The sequence below is a fragment of the Suricata suricatta genome, chromosome 9 (assembly GCF_006229205.1).
Source record: "Suricata suricatta isolate VVHF042 chromosome 9, meerkat_22Aug2017_6uvM2_HiC, whole genome shotgun sequence".
In the NCBI taxonomy this organism is placed as follows: Eukaryota; Metazoa; Chordata; class Mammalia; order Carnivora; family Herpestidae; genus Suricata; species Suricata suricatta.
Genome location: NC_043708.1, coordinates 118299350 through 118306941, shown reverse-complemented (window position 1 = coordinate 118306941; position 7592 = coordinate 118299350). Strand labels below are relative to the sequence as shown.

Genomic DNA, 7592 nt, shown 5'->3' with positions numbered 1-7592 from the left:
AGCTACTTTTTTGCATGGACCTCAAGTATATTGTAGTATAGAGGTGGAATTTAAGGAAAGGTATTAAGCAGGCTGTGTTGTAGCTTATGGGCAAGTAATAAATTGTATCATGTATCTTGAATGTATCATAGATAAGCTGCTAAATAATGATTGCCACTTCAGACAGCTGTGAAATTAGGTGATTAACTAGTTGTTACTTAACCTTCTAATTTCTGTATAAGTCTAATTACATGAAATAGAAGTTGGGGTTTTGATTTTTTATTTTGCTTTTCTGTTTGGAGTGTCATTGTAACTACTGTATTGTAAATGATGGAAAATATTTGCATATGTTAAAAATTGTGTTATAAAAAATATATAAATAATAAAAAGAAAAAATAAGCAAAATTGATAAACCACTAGCTAGACTCCTCACAAAGGAAAGAGAGAACACTCAAATAGACAAAATTTTGAAGGAAAATGGATCTATTACAACAGATCCCTCAGATATACAAGCAACCATCAGAGATTACTATGAAAAATTACATGCCAACAAACTGGACAATCTAGAAGAAATGGACAAATTCCTAAATGCACATTCACTACCAAAATTTAAATAGGAAGAAATAGAAAATCTGACCAGACCGATAACCAGTGAAGAAATCGAAACAGTTATCAAAAATCTCCAAACGAATAAAAGCTCAGGGCCAGATGGATTCTCAGGTAAATTCTACCAGACATTTAAAGTAGAGTTAACATGGATCCTTCTCAGGTTATTCCAAAAAATAGAAATGGAAGGAAAACTTTTGGACTCATTCTATGAAACACATATCACTTTGATTCTTAAGCCAGACAGAGACCCAATAAAAAAAGAGAACTACAGGCCAATATACTTAATGAATACAGATGCAAAAATACTCAACAAGATACTAGCAAATCGCAATCAACAGCATACAAAAAGAATTATCCATTATGTTCAAGTGGGATTCATTCTTGGGTTACAAGGCTAGTTCAGTATTCAAAATCTATTAATGTGATACATCACATTAACAAAAAAAAAAAAAGAAAGAAAAAAACATTATCCTGTTAATAGAAGCAGAAAAAGCACTTGACAAAATACAACATCCCTTCTTAATAAAAACTCTAATGAAAGTCAGGATAGAAGGAACTTACTTAAACATCATAAAAGCCATTTATGAAAAGCCCACAGCTAATGTTATCCTCAATGGGGAAAAACTGAGAGCTTTCCCCCTGAAATCAGAGACACGACAGGGATGTCCACTCTCACCACTGTTGTTTAACGTAGTGTTGGGAGTCCTAGCATCAGCAATCAGACAACAAAAGAAAAAAAAGGCATCAGAATTGGCAAAGAAGTAAAACTTTCCCTTTTCGCAGACTACATGATACTCTATATGGAAAACCTGATAGACTCCACCAGAAGCCTTCTAGAACTGATCAATGAATTCAGTAATGTTGCAGGGTACAACGTCAATGTGCAGAAATCAGTTGCATTCTTATACACCAAAAACGAAGCAACAGAAAGAGAAAGCAAGAAACAGCTCCCATTCACAATTGCACGAAAAACAATAAAATATCTAGGAATAAACCTAACCAAAGATCTAAAAGATCTGTATGCTGAAAGCTATAGAGGGATATGAAGAAAATTGAAGAAGGCACAAAGAAATGGAAAAACCTTCCATGCTCATGGATTGGAAAAATAAACATTGTTAAAATGTCATTACCCAAAGCCATCTACACATTCAATGCAATCCCCATCAAAGTTGCGCCAGCATTCTTCTCAAAGCTAGAACAAACTATCTTAAAGTTTGTATGCAACCACAAAAAAAAAAAAAACCCAAATAGCAAAGTCATATTGAAGAAGAAAACTAAAAGGGGAGGCATCACAATCCCAGACTTTAGCCTCTACTACAAAGCTGTCATCATCAAGACAGTATGTACTGGCACAAAAACAGACACATGGACCTTGGAATAGAATAGTGAACCCAGAACTGGACACACAAGTATATTGCCAATTAATCTTTGACAAAGCAGGAGTGTCCAATGGAAAAAAGACAGCCTCTTCAACAGGTGGTGTTGGGAGAGCTGGACAGCAACATGTACAAAAATGAAATTAGTCCACTTTCTGACACCATTCACAAAAATAAACTCAAAATGGATAAAGGATCTGAATGTGAGATAGGAAACCATAAAAACCCTTGAGGAAAAAGCAGGAAATAGCCTCCTAGACCTCAATCGCAGCAATTTCTTCCTCAACACATCCCCAGAGGCAAGGGAAATGAAAGCAAAAATGAGCTGTTGGGACCTCATCAAGATAAAAAGCTTCTGCAAGGCAAAGGAAACAATCACAAAAACTAATAGGCGACCGACAGAATGGGAATAGATAGTGGCAAATGGCATATCAGATAAAGAGCTAGTATCCAAAATATACAAGGATCTCACTAAACTCCATACACAAAAAATAAATGATCCAGTGAAGAAATGGGAAGAAGACCTAAATAGACACTTCTCCAAAGAGGACATCCAGATGGCCAACAGGCACATGAAATGATGCTCAGCGTCACTCATCATCAGGGAAATTCAAATCAAAACCACATGGAGATACCACCTCACACCAGGCAGAGTTGCTAAAATGAACAAATCAAGAGACTATAGGTGCTGTCGAGGATGTGGAGAAACAGGCACCCTCCTACACTGTTGGTGGGAATGTAAACTGGTGCAGCCACTCTGGAAAACAGTATGGAGGCTCTGCAAAAAACTACTGATAGAACTCCCCTATGACCAGCAATAGCACTGCTAGGGATTTACCCAGGGGATACAGAAGTGCTGATGCATAGGACCATGTGTACCCCAATGTTCATAGCAGCACTTTCTACAATAGCCAAATCATGGAAAGAGCCTAAATGTCTATCAACTGATAAATGGATCAAGAAGATGTGGTATATATACATAATGAAGTACTATATGGCAATGAGGAAGAATGGATTATGGCCATTTGTAGCAAAGTGAATGGACCTCGATGGTGTCATGCTAAGTGAACTAAGTCAGATAGAGAAAGATAGAGATATCCTACGATATGTTTGCATTCATAGGTCTAACAGGAGAGACCTGGCAGGGGATCATGGGGAGAGGAAGGGGGAAAGAGAGCAGGGGAGAGTGAGGGACACAGATCAAGGGAGACTACTGAATACTGAAAACGAACCATGGACTGAAGGGAAAGGGCGAGGGAGGGGGGGTGATGGTCATGGTGGGGGGCACTTGTGTGGAGAAGCACTGGGTGTTATATGGAAACCAATTTTACAATAAACTATTAAAATTATATGGAAACAAATTAAAGTGAACACACGACAATCCAAACTGATTGAGATGCATCAAAGGGAGTCCTAAGAGAAAAACACATTGTAATCCAGGCCTACGCCCAAGAAACAAGAAAAGAAAAGTCCTAAATACAAAATCTAATAGCACATTTAAAGGAACTAGAAGCAGAATAGCAAATTATCCCCAAACACAAGATATGAAGAGAAATAATGAAGATCAATGCAGAAATAAACAATATAGGGGCGCCTAGGTGGCTCAGTTGGTTAAGCATCCGGCTTCAGCTCAGGTCATGATCTCACAGTTCGTGGGTTCGAGCCCCACATCAGACTCTGTACTGACAGCTATCTCAGAGCCTGGAGCCTGTTTCAGATTCTGTGTCTCCCTCTTTTTGACCTTCCCCTGCTCATGCTGTCTCTATCTGTCTCTCAAAAATAAATTAAAAAAAAAAAACAGAAAAAAGTTTAAAAAAAGAAATAAACAATATAGAATTTAAAAAAAACAAATAGTAGAATATATCAATGAAACCAAGAGTTGGTTTTTTGAAAAAATAAACAAAATTGATTACTAGCTAAGCTTCTCAAAAAGAAAAGAGTGAGGACCCGAATAGATAAAATCACAAATAAAATTGAACTTATCACAACCAACCCCTAAGAAATACAATTATCAGAGAATACTCTGAAAAATGATATACCAATATACTGGACAATGTGAAAGAAATGGACGAATTCCTAGACACCCACACACTACCAAAACTCAAAAGGGAAGAAATAGAAAATATGAACAGACCCACAGCTAGTGAAGAAATTGAATTGGTTATCAAAAACACTCCAACAAGTGTCTTGGGCCAGGTTGCTTCCTAGGGAAATTCTACCAGATATTTAAAGCAGTGCTAATACCTATCCCTCTCAAGCTATTCCTAAAAACAAATGGAAGGAAATGGAAGAAAATGGAAGGAAAGCTTCCAGACTCATTCTATAAAGCCAGCATTACCTTGATTCCCAAACCAGACAGAGACCCCACATAAAAGGAGAGTAACAGGCCAATATCCCAGATGAACATGCATGCAAAAAATCTCAACAAGATGCTAGCAAATTAAATTCAACAGCATATAAAAATAATTATTCACTATGATCAAGTGGGATTCATTTCTGGGTTGCAGGACTGGTTTGATATTTGCAAATCAACCAATGGATACATCACAGTAATAAAAGAAAAGATAAAACCCATATGATCCTGCCAATAGATTCAAAAAAGCACTTGACAAAATTCAATATCCTTTCTTAATAAACACTCTCAAGAAAGTTGGGAAAGAAGGAACATACTAAAACATCATAAAAGGCATATATGAAAATTCCACAGCTAATATCATCCTTAATGGGGAAAACACATTTCAGTTCCTGAGATCAGGAACATGACAGGGATGTCCGCTCTCACTACTATTACTTAACATAGTCCTATCCTAGCAATCAGACAACAAATGAAATAGAAGGCATCAAACTTGGCAAAGAAGTCAAACTTTCACTTTTTGCAAACAGTGTGTTACTCTACACAGAAAACCCGAAAGATCTACAAAAAGACTACTAAAACTGATCCATGAATTCAGCAAAGTCACAGGGTACAAAATCGATGTACAGAAATCAGTTGCATTTTTATACACCAATAATGAATCAACAGAAAGAGAAATAAAGAAATCTATCCAATTACAATTGCCCCAAGAAGGAGTAAACCTAACCAAAGACATCAAAGATCTGTATGCTGAAAACTAAAAAAAAAACAAAAAAACAAAAAAAACTTATGAAGGAAATTGAAGAAGACACAAAGAAATGGAAACAAATATCCCATGCTCATGGATTTAATGAACAAATATTGTTTAAATATCAATACTACCAAAGCAATTCAAACATTCAATGTAATCCCAATCCAAATTGCACTGGCATTCTTCTCAAAGGTAGAACAAATAATTCTAAAATTTGTATGGAACCACAAAAGACCCTGAATAGCCAAAATAATGTGAAGAAGGAAAAAAAATACAAAAAGCAAGAGGCGCCACAAACCCAGACTTTAGCCTCTACTACAAAGCTGTAATCATCAGACAGTTTGGTATTGGCACAAAACTGACAGAACAATGGAATACAATAGAGAAGACAGAATTGGAACCACAAATGTATGACCAACTAATCTTTGAAAAAGCAGGGAAGAGTATTCAATAGAAAACATTCTCCTTAGCAAATGGTGCTGGGAGGACTGGACAGCTACATGCAGAAAAATGAAACTGGATCACATTCTTACACCATGCACAAAAATAAACTAAAAATGGATGAAATATCTAAATGTGAGACAGGAAACCATCAAAACCATAGAGGAGAAAATAGGCAACAATCTCTTTGACCTCAGCCACAGCAATTTCTTGCTTAATATGTTTCCAAAGGCAAGGTAATTAAAAACAAAAATAGACTAGTGGGATCTCATCAAGCTACAAATTCTACACTGCAAAGGAAACAACCAACAAAACTATAAACCAACCAATGGAATGGGAAAAGACATTTGCAAGTGACATATTGAATATAGATTATTATCCAGAATCTATAAAGAACTTACCAAACTCAGGGCGCCTGGGTGACTCAGTCATTTAAGTGTCTGACTTCAGCTCAGGTCATGATCTCACAATTTGTGGGTTCGAGCCCTGTGTCGGGCTTGTGCTGACTGAGGGCTTAAAGCCTGGAACCTGCATCGGATTCTGTGTCTTCCTCTCTCTCTCTGCCATTTCCTTGTTCATGCTCCCTCTCTGTCTCTCAATAATAAATAAGCATTAAAAACATTTTTTAAAATAGAACTTAACAAACTCAACACCTGAAAAACAAATAATCCAGTAAAGAAATGGGAAAAAAGACTTCCATAGGCAATTTTCCAAAAAAGGAATCCAAATGGCCAACAGATACATGAAAAGCTCAACATCATTCATCACCAAGGAACTACATTCGAAACCACAATAAGACAACCTCACGACTGTCAGAGTGGCTAAAATTAACAACTCAGGAAACAAAAGGTGTTGGTGAAGATGTAGAGAAAGGGAAACCCTCCTACACTGTTGGTGGAAATGTAAACTGGTTCAGCCACTCTGGAAGACAGCATTAAGGTTCCTGAAAAAGCTAAAAATAGAACTACCCTATGATATAGCAGTTGCACTACCCGGTTTTTACCCGGTGGATACAAAAATACTACTTTGAAAGGATACACGCACTCCAATGTTCATAGAAGCACTATCAACAATAACCAAATTATGACTGGTTGAGGTTCTTTACCTAATGGGGTGACCCAAGTTTTCATTCCTTAAGTGTATGGACCATTAACATTTCTGCTTGAACTGAATCTTAGTTTTCCACTGACTTTAATCACAGGGTATGGTAGTACTAAGAGACGTCCTCAGGGATATCCTGCATTTTAGACATACTTTTCCTTACCACCATGTTGGAATAGCAATCCAAGTACATTTTGGTAATCAGCAGTAATAACATCAGCCATCACAGTAATTCCTTGATATGCCTGCTCATTCATGGGCATGAGGAGTCCAAAATAGCCTAGTGGCAGTCTTAACTTCCAGTTTAAAATATTTGCTTTACATGCTGGATGCATTCCTCCCCTTGAAAGTAAGATGTTTAAACCAACAGACTATAAATTCACAAGGATAAGAAGCAAAAATTTTAGTAGTGGATTGCTAGAGGTAAGAGTGACTGATGCCCCTCCCACTTCTACCCCTCGTTTCTTCGACCCATGAAACCTGACTATGGGAAAAACATAAATATATTGAATGTTGATTCAGAGTATATATATATATACATATATATATATATATATCTTTTATTATAACATTGCCCTAGTTTCACAAAATACTGTCATCTATCTGGCATTGTAACTAAGTTTTTTTTTAATTTAATTTAATTTTATTTTTTTTACTTTATAAAGTTTCATATTTTTTAACATATGCAATTATTTTCCATCATTTACAATACAGTAGTTACAATGACAGTCCAAACAGAAAAGCAAAGTAAAAAATCAAAACATCAATTTCTGTTTCATGTAATTAGACTTATACAGAAATTAGAAGGTTAAGTAACAACTAGTTAATCACCTAATTTCACAGCTGTCTGAAGTGGCAATCATTATATAGCAGCTTATCTATGATACATTCAAGATAAATGATACAATTTATTACTTGTTCATAAGCTACAACACAGCCTGCTTAATACCTTTCCTTATATTCCACCTCTATACTACAGTAT

The 7592-nt window shown here is 36.2% G+C and overlaps 1 pseudogene; it reads left to right on the top strand.

The window, feature by feature from the left end:
* Positions 1 to 7083: 7083 nt before the first annotated feature.
* The window catches only part of LOC115302361, a 2658-nt pseudogene continuing 2149 nt past the window's right edge, over positions 7084 to 7592 (top strand).